The sequence below is a fragment of the Schistocerca cancellata genome, chromosome 7 (genome assembly GCF_023864275.1).
Source record: "Schistocerca cancellata isolate TAMUIC-IGC-003103 chromosome 7, iqSchCanc2.1, whole genome shotgun sequence".
NCBI classification, from domain to species: Eukaryota; Metazoa; Arthropoda; class Insecta; order Orthoptera; family Acrididae; genus Schistocerca; species Schistocerca cancellata.
Window position 1 is genome coordinate 329,022,857 of NC_064632.1, and position 22,160 is coordinate 329,045,016.

The window sequence follows — 22,160 nt, forward strand, 5'->3', positions numbered from 1 at the left end:
GCCATCATGAGCAACTTAGAAGTAGGTATCTCAAACTAGAGAAGCAATTTAAATCACTTAATGAAAGCAAGTCTCCCAGTCCAGACTGTATACCAATTAGGTTCCTGATCCAATAGCTTCATACTTAACAATAATTTACAACCGCTCGTTCGAAGGAAGACCATTACCCAAAGACTGAAAAGTTGCACAGGTCACACCAATATTCAAGACAGGTAGTAGGAGTAATCCACTAAATTACAGGTCCATATCATTAACGCTGATGTGCAGCAGGATTCTGGAGTATATACTGTGTTCGAACATTATGAATTAGCTCAAAGAAAACTCTACTGACACACTGGCAACACGGATTTAGAAAACATCGTTCTTGTGAGACACAACTAGCTCGTCACTCGCACGAAGTGTTGAGTGCTATTGGCAAGGGATTTCAAAAAATGGTTCAAATGGCTCTGAGCACTATGGGACTCAACTTCTGAGGTCATTAGTCCCCTAGAACTTAGAACTAGTTAAACCTAACTAACCTAAGGACATCACAAACATCCATGCCCGAGGCAGGATTCGAACCTGCGGCCGTAGCGGTCTTGCGGTTCCAGACTGCAGCGCCTTTAACCGCACGGCCACTGCGGCCGGCAAGGGATTTCAAATTGATTCCGTATTTGTAGATTTCGAGAAGGCTTTTGTCACTGTACCATATAAGCGGCGTTTAGTGAAATTGCGTGCTTATGGTATTCGTCTCGGTTATGTGATTGGATTCATGATTTCCTGTCAGAGAGGTCACAGTTCGTAGTAACTGACGGTAAGACGAATAAAACAGAAATTATTTCTGGTGTTTCCTTAGGTGGTGTTGTACGCCCTCTGCTGTTCCTTATCTACACAAATGATTTAGGAGACACTCTGAGTAGCCGTCTTCGGTTGTTTGCAGATGATGCTGTTTATCGTCAGGTAAAGTCATCAGAAGATCAAAGCAAATGGTACCGCGGACGACAACCGAAGGGGTCCTGTTATGAAATGAAAAGGCACCCTCAGACCATAACTCCTGGTTTTCAGGCCGTATGACAGGCGACAGGCAGGTTGGTACCTGATTGTTGTCCGCCGCGTCTCCAGACATGTCTTCGGCCTGCAGTCTTGTTGACTGGAGTAGAATCGTCTTCAGTGGTGAGCAGTGTTTGGATTTCAGCACCGATGACCAGTGAAAATGTGTCTGGAGACGCCCCGGACAACCGAGAGAGGTGGGGCAGTGGTTAGCATGTTGGACTTTTATTCGGGAGGACAAGAGTTCAAACGCTGATTTAGGTTTTCTGTGATTTTCCTAACTCGCTTAGGGGATGGTTCCTCTGAAAGGGCACTGCCGATATCCTACCCCATCCGTCCCTAATCAGAGCGTGTGCTCCGTCTCTAATGACCTTGTTGTCGATGGGACGTGAAACAATAATCTCCATCTCCTATTCCTCCACGACCTGGACAGCGGAGGGAGACCAACCTAACTGTCGTCCACCATACGGTTTGACAGCCGGGAGTGATGGTCTGGGATACCAATTCTCTTCATAGCAGGATCTCTTTGGTTTTCATCGGCGGCATCCTTACAGCACAACGGTACGCCAGCTATACTCTACACCTCATGTTGTTGCCCTTCATGGTAAGCTATCCTGGACTTACATTTCAGTAAGATGTGAGAGTTTCTACTGCTCGTCTTCGTGTTTGTCAAACGGCTCCTTGGCCAGATCTCTCCCCAGTTGAGAACGGTTGGAGCGTCATTTGCAGAATCCTCCAACCAGCGCTCGATTTTGACCATCTGAGCGCCAGTTGGACAGAATTTGGCACCATGTCGCTCAGGAGGACATCCAACAACTCTAGCAATCAATAACAATCCGAGTAACTGCTTGCAAAAGGGTCGGAGCTGGACCAAAGTGTTATTGACTTGCTAATTTCTGAAGATCATTCTCTTGAACCAATTGTCCAATTTTTCTGAAGTTGTAATCATGTGTGTGTTTGTACATGCACTTCGCATCACTCGGTCTACACCCCATTCGGGTAATTCCTTCGTGGTGTGCGATTTTTTTTCTTGGATTATACTTGCACCCCAAATATCCATTAATTTATAGATCTAGGTGTGTTACGCACGACGGTCATAAAGCTAAGGAAGTTTGGAAGCTTCAGACATGGTTCAAATGGCTCTGAGGACTATGAAACTTAACATCGGAGGTCATCAGTCCCTTAGACTTAAATCTACTTAAACCTAACTAACCTAAGGACATCACACACATCCATGCCCGAGGCAGGATTCGAACCTGCGACCGTAGCAGCAGCGCGGTTCCGGACTGAAGCGCCTCGAACCGCTCGGCCACAACGGCTGGCCCTTGAGACATACCCTGTGGGATAATGGTTATGCCACGTAGAAATGTTTAGCTCTGGTAAATATATACTTTCTATAAAATTTTACGTAATTGCAGAATATATTATGTACACTGACAACAGTTATGGAAAAAATCAAACTTACAATTAACTGTAAAAGATTGTGATGGTAAGCAAATCAAATATGAGAAGAACACCTGGCATAAAAAAGAAAATGTATAAGAATTCGACAGTAGTTGTTGTTTTGTTACCTTCAGTCAAGGAACACGACACACGCTGCACGGAAATCAGAAGACAGGACAGAAAGAGGGTAAAATTCAGTCGTCATATCATATAATTAGTTGGATTGATGCTTGTACTTGCCTAACTCGTATTGGAAAACATATTTTTAAAATTTCACTGAGTCTATATGACTGCTTGTAATGCACTCCTGATAGCTGCACTCTTAGATGCAAAATAGACCAGCAACAAACAAGAGATGATTGTATTGTGACCGATGTTGACTTTCTTTCTGTCGTGGATTACATTATGGTCGAAGGGCGCAGTCATTCTCTTGGAATCGAACATGACGACGTCAAAAGAGGTGGAGCAGGAAACCGTGTTTTCAGTGGGAGAAGACAACTATTAGCGAATAAGTCTGTGAGGAGGGAAAAGCAAAAAAGAAATATCAAAATATTTTTATGAAGTGTGCTGCTGTGTGGTTATCAGTGCTACTGGTAAAGATAAACAAACATGTAGTTAAGGAGTTATGGAGAAGGCTAACGGGGACGGAGATAAAGTGCGTTGGAGGTACTTTGAAAGAATGAGTGAAGAAACTCGCGGTAGCTATGGAAGGGAAACGAAACTTCGTGGGTACCTATTTAGACACAATAAGGAAACAATCGCGGACTGTGCGAAAACCGAAAAAGAAGAGAATCAAAGCGTTTGAGAAGTGTGTTAGAGAAGGATTCTATAAAACGTGTGGTTGGATAACATAAGAAATAAGGTAGAAAAAAATCAGGCAAAGCGAAGAATGGAGACAGCAGAAGTCCCTTTGAAGGTAATAAAATGTCAAAATTATCAAGAAATTAAGAACAGGGAAAAAATAGAGCAATGTTTGCAGCCACACGATGTATTCTTACAGTAAGATTGAATGATAGCCAAAATTTTTCAACATTGAGTAATCACTTCGCAAAATTATGCGTACACAATAATAGAAACTTAATAGATTTCAGGTCGTGAATAGTATTTTCTGTTGTATATATAAGGCTGTACAGTTTTCCGCATTGACTAGTGGTTGAGTAGTCACGTAGGAGAAATTCTAAGTCTACAGAACGACGGAAAAAAGAAATTGCGTTTTTGGTTACGCATCTACGCGTTTGATCCCCCTTCCGACGACATTATACACGTTTCCAGCGTTAATGCATTGGTTTTTCCCGTGTGTTTAACATGTACGTTTTTCTGTGACCCACACAATATTCTTTGTGACTCGCTGAGCGTGGCAGAACCCAGAGATATGGTGCACTATATGGATGGAGGTAACCCCTGTCCTTTGTGCTTGACCCGAGCCCGTAGAGATAATTTCGTGACCTCGCCTGAAGCTTTTGTCGTCTCGTAAACGGAGAATGAAATACGGGCGGCGACAATTTTAGCAGTAATTCGCGGATACCTGCTGCGCTTCATACGGGTTACCATTATTAGTCAGACGGCAATGCGGCAGTCCCAGTTCCATGTCGGCAAGAGAGACACAGGAAGAGAGAGAGAGAGAGAGAGAGAGAGAGAGAGAGACACATACGAAGTGGTTGATAATTCTGTTAACCGCCGGAACTGGTGGCAATGCCTTTATTGGTCTCCGAGGCGTTTGATCACCCTTCCTGAACATGAAACAGAATAATTCAGCAGCGCTGTTACGCCACCATTACTGAGTTTGGCATGCGGCGCACTGCCGCTGCAAAACGAATTGCAAGCGTGCCATTTAAAACGATTTGCATTCAAATTTATGAAAGCTGATTAGTCAGATGTATGGTACAAAACGTAAAATAAAGTAACGCAGTTTAATGAACATACATCTGTATTCAGATATCGTTGACTACTCGATGTCTTTAATGGCGAAGTAATTGTACTGAGATATTTCTCTCATTTTATACCAGGGTATGCAGATTTATTAGAGGCATACGGTACAATTTCTAAACGCAGGTGTAAATACTATGTTGACCACGATTTGATACAGCCAAATTTACTCTAATGAATCTATGAACACGATGGATAAGTTCAAATGACTTCCCCACTTATGAATAATAATCAGTGTCGTAAATGAGGCAATTGGGAGACTTCACTTAAATACAGGGCGGTAGCACATCCTCTGATAGTAATGAAGTGCACATCACCTCCACATCACTGATTGCTTTTAATATCTAGATAATGGAAATTTATTCCAATGTCAGAATATAAACCTCTAAATCGACTTTATAATGTTTATCATAATTGTGGGTGTCAGCAGAGTCCCACATAGCTTATGCTGTGGAGAGAAGGACTAATGAGTTACCTATCAGTGGGCGATCGGAATGATTACGTTTTCATGTAAGCAATGGCCGCCCAGTTGTACAGATCAGTTGTACTGGTGAGCAGCTACTACCCAACCATACACTGCTCGGACTGCTCTGCGTTGATTCAATTATTTTATGTAGTAATACAGCGCAGCCTAAGGAGTCAGTTAAGTCCGACAAAACGTGTTCGTCAAAACCACCAGCACCGGGGAAAGATTTAAAATGCATTCACTGCTTCCCTAGCTTTCTCTCTTTTATTGTCACTCCCTGATCCCCCTCCGCATCCTACGACGTCAGACAGATATTTCCTGTTCACGCCATTCCAGCTCCTAGCAATAATTAAACCAATAGCCAATGGTGACTTCTTCTTTTAATACTACGGTAGTGAATGTCATACCAATCACGTTCGCCTGAAGAACATTGCATCAAGATGATCCTCTAACTCCGTTTGACTAGTGCCCTTTGCAAGACCGAGTTCCTCTGTTGACGTTGCAGGCACATGACTCGATATGACAATATACATCGAGGTGACAAGTCAAAGGATGGCAAAATGCAGATATACAAATGGCGCTACTATCGCTTACACAAGGTATAAAAGGGCAGTGCATTGGTGGAGCTGTCATTTGTACTCAAGAGATTCATGTGAAAAGTTTCCCGACATGATTATGGACGCACGACGGGCATTAACAAACTTTGAACGAGGTATGGCATTTGGAGCTAGATGAATGGGACATTCCTTTTCAGAAATTGGGAATTCAGTATTCCGAGATCCACAGTCTCAAGTGGGTGCCGAGACTACCAAATTTCAAGCAATATCTCTCACCATGGGCAACGTATTCCTAAGCACAGAGTGGCGAAATTTGGAGTTAATGGGTTACGGCAGCCGACGACCGATGCAAGTGCCTTTGCTAACAGCACGACATCACCAGCAGCGCCTTCCCCGGGCTTGTGACCATATCGGTTGGACCCTAAACGACAGGAAAAGCATGTCCCGATTTGAGTTGGTATGAGCTGATGGTAGGGTTCGAGTCTGGCAGAGACCCCACGCAGCCAAGGATCCAAATTGGCGACAAAACACTGAGCAAGCTGCTCTTGGGTCTGTAATGGTGTGAGCTGTCCGCGTGAAGCGATCATTGACTGCAAACGGTTATGTTCGGCTACTCTCACATTTTACGCCATTCGTGGACGGAATATGACAACGTGCCGTGTCATTCGGCCACAATTGTTCACGTTTGGTTTGATCAACGTTCTGACTAATTCGAATGAATGATTTGGCCAGACATGAATTCCATAGATTATTAATGGGACATTATCGAGAGATCAGTTCGTGTTCACAATCCAGCAACGACAAAACTTTCGGAATTATGGACGGCGCAGAGGCAGGATGATTCAGTACTGTTGCATGAGACATCCAAATCCATCCCGATAGCTGAATGGTCAGCGTGACTGACTGCCATCATAAGGGGACCGGGTTAGATTCCAGGCTGGGTCGGGGATTTTCTCCGCTCAGAGACTGGGTGTTGTCTTCATCATTATTAAACCCCCATCCGGCGCGCAGGTCACCAATGTGGCGTCGAATGTAATAAGACCTGCACCAAGGCGGCCGGACCTGCCCCGTAAGGGGCGTCCCGGCCAATGACGCCAAACGCTCATTTCCATTTCCATGAGACTTCCACGACTTGTTGAGTCCATGTTACGTCGAGCTGCTGGACTATTCCGGGCAAAAGGGTGTCAGATACGACATTAGAAGGCAACCAATGACTTTTGTCACCGCAGTGTAAAGCGGATCAGAGACGTATGGTAAATCATTCTAGTGACGATGTGAGCTGCGGAATGGTAAAAGCCGTTGATTTAAGAAACTTTGACAAAGGCCTCATGTCTGCGAACGAGCAGACCATTCAGCACACACTGCTGAACAGGAACTATTCGAAACTGCAAGCAGTTATTCTTAAAAAAGGTTGCGACATCTCGACAAGAACTTCTAAACTGCTGTACGTCACTCTTCTTATCACTGATGTCTTCTAGAGTGATGTGCTCCTGCACAGTATCGACGATGTGCGCTGAGGATGAGAGTCTCGATTAACGAAGTGCTGCTACAGTGCTGCATACATGAAATGACCACAGTATCTTTTTCAGTTCGTGTCCAATATTTCCTCTAGTTTTCTTTTACTCTCACGCTCTAAATCTCCGATACACAACATTCTATCCTGAAATTTTCCCTTTTCCTTTCAACCTTTGCAATACCAGGGGGAAGGGGGTTACTTTGCATCCACCTTCCAAACGTGTTGTAATTTAGTCAATTACTTTATATTTTAAAACTTTGAAAAAATTGTTTTAATATAGTCTTCTACCAAATTCTATAAATATTTTAAATTTTCCAGTTTAACTTAACACAAATATATGACTCTTACTAGCAGATGTCACTTTCCCCTATGAATGTCGTATTCAATAACTTCACGTTCAGCACGCTACTTTCACATCAATATCTCTTTGAAAATAATGTTCTGAGTAAAAATCAGCAACAATTAACTAAATTTTTATTTTTTATTTTTTTGTGGTGGTAATAAAATGCCCTCCCCCCTCTTGGTATTACATCTTACTGAAAGTCCATTGGTATTGCTAACAGATATTTTTGGGTTTTGATCCCAACCTAGATATTAACACCTCTTTACAAAGTGTGTTGTTAATGTAAGTCAACAATTAATTAGTTTTGTTTTTTACCATTTTTAATGTGGTGTTAGGGTGCCCCCGCACCCCACTCCTGGCAATGCGCTGGTACTGCTATGACTAACGTAATGTGCAGTCACTCCTGTGTAGTTTATTTTGCGATATGCACCACTCTATAGATCGACTGCCAGCGTCCCTTCCACTTTATCTGCTGACATACTCCACCTCTCCAGAAACAGCTTCACGCAGACGATCAGCGGTTTCCTTTAACTTTCTCGAAAATGTAGTTGGGCGAGATAATTCCATATTTGGCCCCCCCTCATCAATAAGGGACTGTGCTGTCTCGGTAAATCCATTCCCACACACAAATTCAAAAGGTAAAATGGCTTTGCTTACAAGACTGATGATGCGTCTTTTGTCGCAGTTACCTTCAAATTTGTTGAAACTATGGAAACTTTTACATCTCTTTCAGTTTTTAAGGAAGTAAAATGTAAATGTCGTGTGACTAGAGCCTCCCGTCGGGTAGACCGTTCGCTGAATGGAAGTCTTTCGATTTGACACCACGTCGGCGACTTGCGCGTCGATGGGGATGAAATGATGATGATTAGGACAACACAACACCCAGTCGCTGAGCGGAGAAAATCTCCGACCCAGCCGGGAATCGAACCCGGGCCCTTACGATTGACATTCTGTCACGCTGACCACTCAGCTACTGGGGCGGACTTTAAAAAAGTAATTTTAGTAGATTGTCCAGCCTCACATGCATGTTTTAACAAATTTGGAGCCCTAGTTTCCTGACCAGTGTAAGAACACAACTTTTTTCATGCAAAAGAAGGCACCATATATTTGATTTTTTCATTACCGTCAAATACAGAAGCAAATTTCACCCAAATCGAAGATTCCAGTTTGAATTCCCACAATTATATGAAATCACTTTGTTTCATCTTGTACGAAATTATGTCTATGATGTTATTAAATCATTCTCACTAATATTTACTCTGACGCCCTCTTTATGTGGTTGTCTTGTCTTTACATAGCTTTACCTGAAGGCACCAGAAACTGGTCAGCTCCAACTTCTCAGGTACCAAGCGGCCAGGGAACGTACTCCACAGACTGCACGGAAGACAGTCAGGCAACGCTCCATGACCAGGTGCAGATGGCTAGTGTGCAGCTAAAGCGGTCGTAGCCGGGAGGTAAGCATCGAAACAGACTCCCGCTTTATCTGTGCAAACATAAGCGGAGTTCTCAGCTGTCACTACAGCAGATGTGCTACGCCGCTTCATGCAATCTCGTTCATTGATAGCACGTAAGAAAATTTGACGAAAAGTATATGACAATATCAGGGGAAAATGTTCCTATTGGAGCTTAAAGAAGACGAATATACGCCTGTTCAAAAGACTGACTGAAAAGTGGCGTACCAGCGGCCTCATTTTACCCTCCTCGGCATCTTAGTCCCCAAAAATTCTGGCGTGCAAACATATTCGCGCTTTTGTTTAACATGCAAATCACTTCTCACTCTTACAAACTCCCCTAACTGTAGCTCGTTCACACCCACTGTTCCATCGCTGTAAGTTGCTCATGTCCATCCACTCCCAGTTGCCTTTCTCACTAACTCATTCGGGCCGGCCCATTGTCATTACCTCTTCGTGCCTCTGTCACCGCCTCCTCACAGTCACAGTCTCCTTCGCTCTGTCCTACAATTTCTGCCTCCTCTCACTGTCTCTGCCTCCCTCTCGTAGCTCTTAGTACTGGTGTCTCATTCATTTCTTCCCACTGCTACTGTCTTTCCCACTGTCACTATCGGTGTCCTGCAAACTGCACCCAGTGAAATCTACGCCCAATGAAGTTTGCATACAGGAAAGGTCGGCGAAGGGTCCACTGATCTCCACCCCCCCGTCCCAATGCCGCGACTTGCCCGGTCGGTAGGAGGGCCGAGGACCCGCCCTGGCCCGCCCGTACGTGCTTTACTGATGAAGAACACTGGAGCTAATGCCTAAATTTTTACAATTTTCTGTTGTTACAATTTTTTCGATTTTATGGATTCAACAAAAATGTTAGATCTTCAAAAAATACAATGGAAAACATTAAAACCAAATTATATACAAGGATCTTAAAAATCGTATCTTCTATACTCGACTAAGCTTACTTAAAAATAAAATGTGGTCTATACTCATAGGTCAGTACGTGGTAATTGTAATGTACATAGGACGCAAAAGGTCATTATGCATGTGTACAGGGTAAACCAGAACGACATCGACATAGTTTACGAAGTTGTACGGCAATGTTTTCCGAGTGTTTTGGTATAAGGCCTGTGGCTCGTTGCAGAGTAACTGCATTACAGTTGGCCTCTTACCCCTTATATCGGCATTGGCGTGAAAACATTCACGTAACAGTGACAATTCGATGGTATGTACTGTGTGTCTTGTTTGGAAACAAAGTTGTTCAAAAAAAAATGGCTCTGAGCACTATGGGACTCAACTTCTGAGGTCATTAGTCCCCTAGAACTTAGAACTAGTTAAACCTAACTAACCTAAGGACATCACAAACATCCATGCCCGAGGCAGGATTCGAACCTGCGACCGTAGCGGTCTTGCGGTTCCAGACTGCAGCGCCTTTAACCGCACGGCCACTGCGGCCGGCCAAAGTTGTTCCATTCACTCTCTGTGCCCATAAATAATCGAATCCTTCCGCGTTAGTGCTTTTGCTGATTGCGTATTACATTATTTATCATTCTTGTGAAAATATTTTTACAGAAACAAAGAAACAAGTCTAATTCTGGTAACAAAGCCAAATAAAGCGTAATTACATTATTACGCTGCAACAGGTCACCGTAGACCACAGGTGCCTTGTACCAATACACTCAAGCTATACCTGGGCAACGAATTTTGTTGCTGGATTTCTGGTTCACTTTATATAGGTGACTTCAGTTGTATGTAGCTTCCGGGACCCGCCGGGTTAACCGAGAGCGCTAATGCGCTGCTTCCTGGACTCGGGTAGGTGCGCCGGCCCCGAATCGAATCCGCCCGCTGGATTAACGACAAAGGGCCGTGTGCCGGCCAGCGTGGATGTGGTTTTTAGGCGGTTTTCCACATCCTTGTAGGTGAATACCGGGCTGGTCCCCACGTCCCGCCTCAGTTCCACGACTCACAGACACTTAAAACACATCCGCACTTTTCCATGATGTACACTAGGCGCAGACAGATGGGGTACTCTGATTCCGTCCAGGCGTCCCGGGGAGGGGGGGGGGGGGGAGGTATGGGGTGGGTCCAGGAAGGGCGTCCGGCCACCCATTCAAATTAACATGTCAAATCCGATTTAACCACGCCAAACCCGCGCAAAATGTGGGACACAGGCGCAAGCGATAGATAGATAGTTCCTAGAATGAAATTTTCACTCTACAGCGGAGTGTGCGCTGATATGAAACTTCCTGGCAGATTAAAACTGTGTGCCAGACCGAGACTCGAACTCGCGAACTTTGCCTTTCGCGGGCAAGTGCTCTACCAACTGAGCTACCCGTCCACGACTCACGCCCCGTCCTCACAGCTTTAATTCCGCCAGTACCTCGTCCCCTATCTTCCAAACTTCACAGAAGCTCTCCTGCTAACCTTAGATAGATAGTTGTACGTAGCTTCCTGTCCCACTTCTCGCGCTACATGTGTGCGTCTTTTATACATGATTAAAAAAAAAAACATCAAAACAATTTTCTTTATAGCAATAGATCTACATCTACATCCATCATGTGCAGACCACAGTGAAATGCGCAGGAGTTCGTTTTTCCTACTGTACCAGCTTAGGTTGCTTATCGTTCCATTCACGTATGAAGCGCTGCAAGCATGAATGCCTTTACCCTTCAGTGGGACGCTCTAATTTAGTCTCCCTATGGGAGCGATATGTAGGGGGGTTCATATATTCAATATTTAAAGCAGAAACGATAATCTAATTAAGACCCTAAGTTGCCGACAGGCGTTGATATACATCAACGGGGACAGTTGAAAATGTGTGCTCCTACCGGGACTTGAACCCGGGATCTGCTGCTTACATGGCAGACGCTCTATCCATCTGAGCCACCGAGGCCACAAATGATAGTGCGTCTGCAGGGGTTTATCGCTTGCACGCTCCCCGTGAGACTCACATTCCCAACTTAATGTCCACACACTATATTCGCAGTGCCTCTGCCCACTACACTCATTACTCGCGGCAGACAATGTTACCGAGTCCCGTAACAGTTTGGGCAATGCGTGTGCACCCGCACAGAAGGAGGTCTAAGGCCGGTTACCCTTAATTATATGAAGATGGTATCTGTTCTTTCGGACATGTCTGAAAGAACAGATACCATCTTCATTTAAAGCAGAGTCTTGAAACTTAATGAGTAGGCTCTCTAGGACCAGTCTGTCTCAATCTTCAAGCTTCTGCCAGTCCAATTTGATCGGCATCTCCGTCACACCCTTCCATCAGTCAAACAAACCTACAACCACTAGTGCTGCCTTTCTGCGCATACATTGAATATCTTCTATTAGTCCTATTTGGTACAGGTTCCACACAATTGAGAAACATTATAGGATAGATCACACCAGCGATATTTAAGCAATCTCCTTTGATTGCATTTTCCTACATTCACACATCTGAGCTTAAGTGGTCGTTCCATTCCATATTCTAACGAAGTGTTAAACCCAGATATTTGTGTGAGTTGAGCGATTACAGCTGACATTGGTATTATAGGCATAGGATACTACCTTTTTTCGTTCTGTGAAGAGCACAGTTTTACATTGCAGCATGTGGTGTGACAAGAAACTGCGAGTTGGTTTCACACGGTTGATGTTTCCGAAAACAATGCTGTTTGGCTTGGAGGAGGTCATTCTCTTCGAGATACCTCATTATGTTCAAGCTCAGAATATGTACTAAGATTCTACAACAAAAACATCTCAAAGATATTGGACGGCAATTTTGTGGTTAATGTCTGATAAGCTTCTTGTAAATGGTTGTGACCTGTGCTTTCTTCGAAACACTGTGCATCTATGATAGATTATGGTTAAAAGAGGGCTAACTCAAACGGAATTCTGCTATAAAATCTGATGCGAATTTTATCTGGTCCAGAAGCCTTGTTAAAATTTTACGATTTCAGTTTGTTCTCAACATCACTTACACTAAAATCTACATCATTCATCTCTGCAGTGGTGCGATAACAACGTAGGAGCGATAATCCCGGGTAAGTCTGCGTAAAATTGTCGTTAATGAGGTGAATGAGCATTATCAAATTGTGTATTAAGTAAGAAACACTTAAAAAAAAACAGACTTTTCATCGACCTTAAGGAACATCACGTCTTACGACAGAAATTTGAGGTATCAGTGCTCAACAATTTTTCATATTAAGACAGCATGTATCATAAAATAACGAAAAGCAGGATATAAATGTTAAAACAAGTAGAGGCAGTGTCATGTGCTTTTGTAAGAGGGAGTATCGTATAGCTTTATGTAGACAGCAATTGGTGGCAGTCTTCTTCTTCTCCCAGAAGTAGGATATTTTGTTTACGTTGTCATTGGCTGTGTTGACAGGACTCGGACAGGGCCACACAGCACTCTACCGAGGGCATAGGATGCGGATGATTGAAGATCCGGGGTGCCGTGTCGTTGTGAGCAGGTATACTGGGTGCAACTTTCACAGGTTTCTGACTGGGTGCAAATTTCACCGGTTGCATATCTCGTATATTCGTCCTGATCTCTCTCTTGCTCGTTGTCATTCAAAAATGGTTCAAATGGCTCTGACCACTATGGGACTTAAGATCTGAGACCTAAGTAACCTAAGGACATCACATACATCCACGCCCGAGGCAGGATTCGAACCTACGACCGTAGCAGTGGCACGGTTCCCGACTGAAGCGCCTAGAACCGCTCGGCCACCGCGGCCGGCGGCTGTGGTTGTTCCTTTGCGTTTCCACTTCAGAATAACATCACCAACAGTCGACTTGGGCTGATTTGGAACGACTGAAATGTCCGTGTTGGATTCGTCATGCGGTGACATTTCCATATTTTCCTGACCGACCCATTATTCTGGCATCGCTTCTCTACTGATAACGTATATCTCATCTTCTTTTACACTTGCGTGTCTGCCTCTCACAACAACTAGTGGTCAATTCAGCATTCGGCTATTTTTGATCAGTTATTTTATGTACTACAAATCGTGCAAAAGATTCGTGAAATCGGCGCCCCTGTTTGTGTGTGCTTCTCTAGTGATGTAACGCCGAGACCTGGTAGGAGACACGCTGAAACAGCCTACAGTTGCAAATGCTAAAGCCTCGCAATGACGAAGTAAAAACCAAGTTATGAATATTTTAAACTCCATACAACTGCTTACAAATTACCGGACCTGTGAACGTTCTTCATACCACGAACAAATAGCGCGGGGTAAACAATGCTGACGAAGATTGTGCCGAACAGAGTTGTTCCGACAGAAAAATCCCACAGCACAGTAACAACTGAAACGTCGCGCTGTACTGAGTATTTCCAGGAAGGACCGAACAAAGGCGATACAGGCAGAGCCTTGGCCCGCCCGTGGCCCGCACGCTAGTCCATAGTGATGTTTGTCACGACGTGGTCTGACCTGCTTTGTACAGTGTTATTCATGTGGCTGTCTGACATTTGCAGTACATCTGTTGCTTGCTCCAGTTTCTTAGTAAGAAAAATAGCTATACTGCAAATGTCAGCCAGCCATATACGTGTCAGTACGTAATACCAAGAAAAATAAATACACTGTTGGCGAAACTCCACCGAACCATGTGTGGGTGGTCAACAAGAAGAATGTGCGTTTGCTGAAGGCAGAAACCAATTCCCATAATTATATATTTGGAACCAAACACATCCAAATGTGAGCTTTAGCCACAAGACTAAGTTCTGAAATGTGCCCCAAAGGAAGATTAGGCTTACGTCCTGTCGACTACGCCGACATTAGGAAGGAAGCTCAGGCACGCATACGACAGGTAAGGTGAGGAGAATCGCTGAAGGAGAATCGTCAGTATCTGTGGCAAAAGAACAACGCCGAAATTAGTTTTGGAAAAACACGAAAAATCTAATTTGGAAATTTGTGGTAAGGTCTTGTGAGACTAAACTGCTTAGGTCATCTGTCCCTAAGCTTACACACTGCTCAATCTAACTTTAACTAATTCACGCTAAGGACGACACACATACCAATGCCCGAGGGAGGACTCGAACCTCCGACTGGGGGAGCCGCTCGGACCCTAACAAGACGCCTCACAACACGCAGCTACCCCGCGCGGCGCACGAAAAGTCTAAATCTGCGCCATTGGGTGGTTGTTTCATTTTCGCCCAACTCGCATCCTGGTACAATTTTCTTAAATGGAGCGTTGTTCTGTTTGGTATGATATGCCGAAATGATGGAACATCAGCATCCTGGTTTTAAGCTCCACTACGTGTCATTGCTGGTGACTTCTATGTAAAGATGGTACACATTCATGAAGACAGTGTGGTGTTACTGAATGCTGATCGTTCTTCCAGCAAGTGGGAGCATTTCTACTTAGGAGAAACATGATACCTTGATACAAACAATTCTGAGAAAAAAAGGAAAGTGATGAAAATTCGAGGGAAGCAATACACACCGCCACATTGAACTTGTATTTCGTCGAAAAATACGTTCTTAACGAATCATTCAAATGGCTCTAAGCATTGTGGGACTTAACATCTGAGGTCATCAGTCCCCTAGAACTTAGAACTACTGAAACCTAACTAACCTAAGGACATCACACACATCCATGCCTGAGCAGGATTCGAACCTGCGACCGTAGCAGCAGCGCGTTCCGGGACTGAAGTGCCTAGAACCGCTCGGTCACAACGGCCGGCTAACGAATCATTATACAAGCATATGAAACACAATAATTGACACTCAAGACGTGTAACACAACGAACATCAGCGTTTAACGATCCGTCGTCGATTATGTCGTTTACAGAGGAACCATCCAGGCGTTTGTCTAAAGTGATTTAGAGAAAACAAGAGAAACATAAATGAGGTTGGCTGAACGGGAATTTGAACCGCCATTCCCGCGATTGTATGTTAATAAAGTAACTTGGCTCGGGTGGTAAAAGCTTTAGTACGTCTGCTTGTATCTAGCCCATAGCGTAGTAAATCGCCCATTCTTTAAAGACTCAAATTTTCATCATAAAAAAGTTTCAAACTTCTGAATGCTTTGCAAAAGAGTCTGTGGCGGTACATTTTTACGTTGACGATGTAACCGAGAAAAAGTTTAGAAAATTATGTGGAAGACGTTAAGTGCTCCGTTTAAAGCACAAACTAGTTTTTCACACATCTCGATGTTTATGACGTCATATCTCCTGAACTACACTGTTGAGTTACATTAATGCGACCACTAGTCAGAAGCCTGAGTAACCAGCTTTTGCTGCGTGGACGACTGGGAGACGTGCAGGAAGAGAGTCAATGAGATTCTGGAAGGCACCGGCAGATACGTGGAGGCACGCTGATCCCAACAGCGTGGCCAGCTGCGCTAGGTTTCTCGATTGAGGATCCATGGCAGCAGCAGCCTGATCGAGATGGTCTCACAGATTCCCGACAGTGTTCAAATTCGGGGACTATGGTGGCCACGGGAATTACGGTAAACTCAACCTGGTGCTCTTCGAACCACGCACGTACCCTGCGATCTCTGTGACAAATTGCATTGTCCTGCTGGTAGATGCCATCGTGCGGAGGAAAAGCAAACTGCAAGTAGGGATGGACATGTTCCCCAAGGATAGATGCACACTTGCGTAGATCCCTTGTGTCTTCCAGAATGACAGATCACACAGGAAATGTCAGGAAAACATTCTCTAGGGTAAACACCTCTCTTCTCTTGCCTGGACCCTTCCGACGATTCAACGATCGACTGCCCAAAGGAGCATAAAACGTGACTCATCTGAAAACGCCACCTTTCGCCACTCAGAGATGTCCAGTTGAGGTAATGGCGTACAAATTTCAGCCTTTGTCGCTGATGAACAGCAATCAGCATGTGTGCATGGACGAGGTACCTGCTGTGGTGGTCCAAACGCGGCAACGTTCGCTAAACGGGGCATTGAGGAGACGCTGTTGGTAGCCCGATTGTTCATCTGGGCTGTTAGTTGTCCAACAGTTTCACGTCCATTCACCCGTATACATCTTCGCAGCAGTTCTTCACCCTTATCATCTATGGTTCGTGGTGCACCACAGTTGCCTAGGATGCGGCTTTGGGTAACGTCATTTTACCATGCAAGTACACTTTAACCACGGCAGTACGCGAGCAGTTTACAAACCTAGACGTTTCTACATCTACGTGCATCTACATCTACGTGATTACTCTGCTAGTCACAAAGTGCCTGGCAGAGTATTCAAGCTGTCTGTCTACCATTCCACTCTCGAACGGCACGCGGAAAAAACGAGCATTTAAATATTTCTGTGCGAGCCCTGATTTCTCTTATTTTATCGTGATGATCATTTCTCCCTATGTAGGTGGGTGCCAACAGAATGTTTTCGCAATCGGAGGAGAAAACTGGTGATTGAAATTTCATGGGAAGATCCCGTCGCAACAAAAAACGCCTTTGTTTTAATGATTCCCTCTCCAATTCACGTATCATGTCTGTGAAACTATCTCCCCTATGTCAAGATAATACAGAACAAGCTGCTCTTCTTTGTACTTTTTCGATGTCATCCGTCAGTCCCACCTGATGCGGATCCCACGCCGCACAGCAATACTCCAGAATAGGGCGGACAAGCGTGGTGTAAGCAGTCTCTTTAGTAGACCTGTTGCACCTTCTAAGTGTTCTGCCAATGAATCGCAATCTTTGGTTTGCTCTACCCACAATATTATCTATGTGATCCTTCTGATTTAGGTTATTTGTAATTATAAGTAATTAATAAGTATTTAGTTGAATTTATAGCCTTCAGATTTGAGTGACTTATCGCGTAATCGAAATTTAGCTGATTTCTTTCGGTACTCATGTGAATAACTTCACACTTTTCCTTATTCAGGTTCAATTGTCACTTTTCGCACTTTTCAGAAGAGCTTCCAAGCCTGGCCCGAAAGCCAATGATCATGCCGTTATGGAAGTCAAATATATCGCTCCGTTTCCGCATTACGACTGCACTATTTTCCACATCCCTCCGACACCATTTATATACCTTCTACTGCTAGCGCGACCTACCGTCTGTGAGTGATTATTGAAAATTTATGTCGAGTATAGGCGGTGGTCACTGGACAGTTATACTGACGATGTAATTTATATTACGATGTGGTAAGTCACAAATTCATGGTTTTATAATCGCCTATAATGATGCTGTAAATGCATCCTGTCGACAGGAGGTGGATTTTAAACAAAGAATTTCATCAGCAGCTCTGTTGCATTTGTCAGTACGTGTAATAACCTACTAGCTCTAACACGTGACCGCCAGTAGTTCTAACGAAAAAATCTCTCCGCTGTATTAAGATATAAATGTCTTAAATTTAGCGGAGAGAAACGCGTGTCAACATTGCTACCAACTACTAAGACGGCATGCCACTCCGCCTACATTAGATGTCAAATCCAACACCAGCTAGGTGTGAACTTTACCAGGTGTGTCACAGCAAAGTGTGAGGGAGTCCTGGGAGGAAGGCACGTTCTGCTAAGTCGGCATTTCTTAAGAAACGATCCAACATGTCACAAGGCGGCCTATTACTTTTTAAAATTGGCTTAAGTTAAAATCTGTTTTTTTTTCTTATCGCAGTCAGATATGGCTTTATTACTCACTTCTAAGCCCGTCCGATTAGCCGCGAGGTCTAACGAACAGCTTTGCGGGCGGGGAGGCGTGCCGGCCCCGGCACGAACCCGCCAGGCGGATTAGTGTCGAGGTCCGGTGTGCCGGCCAGCCTGTGGATGGTTTTTAAGGCAGTTTTCCATCTGCCTCGGCGAATGAGCCCTGCTTCCACTCATTCTACCTCAGTTACACCATGTCGATGATTGCTGCGCAAACACTTTCTCCACATATGCGTACACCATCATTACTCTCTGCCACGCAAACATGGCGGTTACACTCGTCTGGTGTGAGACGTTCCCCGGGGGCGGGCGGGGGCGGGGGCGGGGGAGGTTGCACTGGGGGCTGAACTGCACAATAACCCTGCGGCGGCGGTGGGGTGGGTGGACTGCTGTGGTCTGTTGAGGTGCTGTGTTGCATGGCGGGGGCGAAGCCTCTCCGTCGTTTCTGGGTCCCCAGTTCAATACAATACAATACTCACATCTGTAAGTTAGTTTCAGTTACTAGAGTATAGAGTAGTTATAATCAGACTTCCGCTTCGTGAGTCACTGTACACGGAAAACTATTTACTGCACGGGTACCCAACTTAATAGGAATGCTGCAGTTTTTGCGTTTTTAATGGTGTTAGTGCCATTAGTTGCCCTTAGGCGTCGCTACTGGTACGGCGATGTAGGGCTGAAATACAAGTATCAGTTTGCATTATAGTTGCAGACTTCAGTATGGGTCAGCACAATGTGAGCAGGGCCTTATTCGTAAAGATGTTTTATCAAAACACAGCAATAAGGCTGCCGCTCTTCGCGAGTGTCGACACGTTAAAAGGATACGTCGACGTCCTCGATACGCACCGGGGTTCAAAAACGTGATTTGGAAGTTCGAATTAATTGGCGGTTTAGGAATTGCCACTGAGAGAGGCCGCCGTAAAAAAATGATGAAGTTCTGTTGTTATGACTGAGAATACTGGAAACAATAGGAACAAATAGTAGTCGGAGGGAGCCAAGTCTGGATAATAGGGGGGGGGGGGGATGTGAAACGAGTTGGAATCCTATTTTCATTAATTTTGAGAACACAACTGCTGAGGTGTGCGCTAGTGCATTGTCGTGATGGAAAAGGACTTTTTTGTGGTCCAATCGCTGACGTGTTTCTTGCAGCTCGGTTTTAAAACGGTCCAATAACGAAGAATAATATGCACCTGTAATAGTGTTACCCTTCTCTAGATACTGGATGAAGATTATCCCTTGCGAATCCCAAAACACAGCCGCCGTAACCTTTCTGGCAGAAGGAATGGTCTTCGCCTTTTTTGGTGCAGATTCTCCCTTGGTAACCCGTTGTTTAGATTGTTCTTTGGTCTCAGGAGTATAGTAATGTATCCATGTTTCATCAACAGTGACGAAACGACGCTTAAAGTCTTGCGGATTCTTCTTGAACAGCTGCAAACAATCCTTGCAACACTTCACACGATTCCGCTTTTGGACTAGCGTGAGCAATCTCGGAACAATCGAAGGTGCAGAGTCACCGTAATGTTTATCAAGCTCCTATTTAGTCTCCTGAGGCGTTTTGCTTTTCATAAAGTAAAGTTTAATCACCACAGGAAATTCTTTTTCGTCCATTTTTTGACAATCACTCGACTTCCTTGATTCACACGAATGCCAAACACAAAGAAATATACCAATATGGCTGAAACTTGGTGTGTGTTATTTCCAAAGATGCTACTGACTAAACATGACCTCGATAGTCGCTGGTGGTGCCATCTCTCGGACTTTGCACGGACTTTTCAAACGCCCCTCGTAACAAATATTACCGTCGCCTGTGGAAATTAAAATGTGTTTCTTTCAGTGGTTTATTCGTTATTTATCTTCCGCATGTCGTTAAAAGTGTTTCCATTCTACTACCACTCGTTGGTCAGGGGGGCTGTTGTGCTGGACGAAAAAACACTCGTCGGCCAGGGAGGCCTTGTTGATACTACAACATACACAAAATATTACATCACTTTATCACAACTTGATAAGATGTAATACTGAACTTTCTAACAAACGATGTCCACAGGACTGTCGTGGGTGTTACTGTCACTGTACATTAACTTATAACTTGATATACACTAATGTGACAAAGTCATGGGAAAGCGACATGCACGTATAAAGATGGCGGTAGTGTCATCTACACGAAATATAAATTGACAGTTCATTGGCGGAAATATCATTTGTACTCAGGTAATTCATCTGAAAATGTTCCCGACGTTATTATGGCCGCGAAACGGGAATTAACAAACATTGAACGCCGAATGGTAATTGGAGTAATAAGAATGTGACATTTCTTTTCGGAAATTCGGAATTCAGTATTCCGAGATCTAGTGTCAAGTGTGTGCTAAGACTACGAAATTTCAAGCATTACCTCCCATCACGGACAACGCAGTGGCCGACGGCCTTCACTTAACGAGTGAGTGCGGCGGTGTTTGCTTTGAGTTATCAGTGCTAACAGGCGAGCAGCACTGCGTGAAGTAACCGCAGAAATCAATGTGGGACGTTCGACGAACGTATCCGTAAAGACAGCGAGGCGAAATTTAGCGTTAATGGGCTATGGCAGCAGACGACCGATGCGAATGCCTTTTCTAACAGCACGACATTGCCTCCAGCGCATTTCCTGGTCTCGTGACCATATCGGTTGGACCCTAAACGACAGAAAAACCATGGTCTGATCAGATGACTCCCGGTTCCAGTTTGTAAGAGCTGATAGTACGGTTCGTGTGTGGCGCAGACCCTACGAAGCCATGGATCCAAGTTTCCAACAAGACACTGTGCAAGTTGGTGGTCGGTACGTAATGGTGTGTGCTTTGTTTACGTGGAGTCCTACTGAACCGATCATTGAATGGAAATGGTAATTTTCGGCTACTTGGAGACCATTTGCAGCCATTAATGGTTCCAAAATGGTATCAAGAACATAGTACATGGTCATTGGAACAGAGGTCCCAGGTTATGTTCACGGACGAGTCCAGGTATAGTCTGAACAGTGATTCTCGCAGGGTTTTCATCTGGCGTGAACGAGGAACCAAATACCAACCCCTTAATATCCTTGAAATGGAGGTCATGGTTTGATGGTGTGGGGTGGGATTATGATTGGTGCATGTTTTTGACATAGGAACTGTGGCAGGTCAGATATATCAGGACGTCATTTTGCACCAGTATGTCCGCCTTTTCAGGGGTGAAGTGGGTCCCACCTTCCTCCTGAAGGATGATAACGCACGGCCCGACCGCGCTGCCATCGTGGAGGAGTACCTTGAAACAGAAGGTAACAGGCGAATGGAGTGGCCTGCCTTTTCTACAGACCTAAACCCCATCGAGCACGTCTGGGATGCTCTCGGTCGACGTATCGCTGCACGTCTTCAAACCGCTAGGACACTTCTGACAGGCACTGGTGCAAGAATGGGAGGCTATACCCCAGCAGCTGCTCGACCACCTGATCCAGAGTATTCCAACCCTTTGTGCAGCCTAAGTACCTGTGCATGGTGATCATATCCCATATTGATGTCGGGGTACATGCACAGGAAATAGTAGCGTTTTGTAGCACATTTGTTTCGGGACGGGTTTCTCAACTTACCACCAATACCGTGGAGTTACAGATGTGTGTCGCGTGTGTTCCCTATGTGCATATGCTATTAGCGTCAGTGTTGTGTAGTGCCACGTTGTGTGGCACCCCATTCTGCAATTATCCTTAATTTATGAGCATGAGTGTATCTCCACCATGTATTACTCTGATAATCTGTGTCCTGTGATTTGGTGAGACAGTATTTGAAGAACAGCCTTTGCTAGCCATCCACTTGTAAAACTGTTGGTTGTTGTTGCTGTTGGCGTAAACCCATCTGT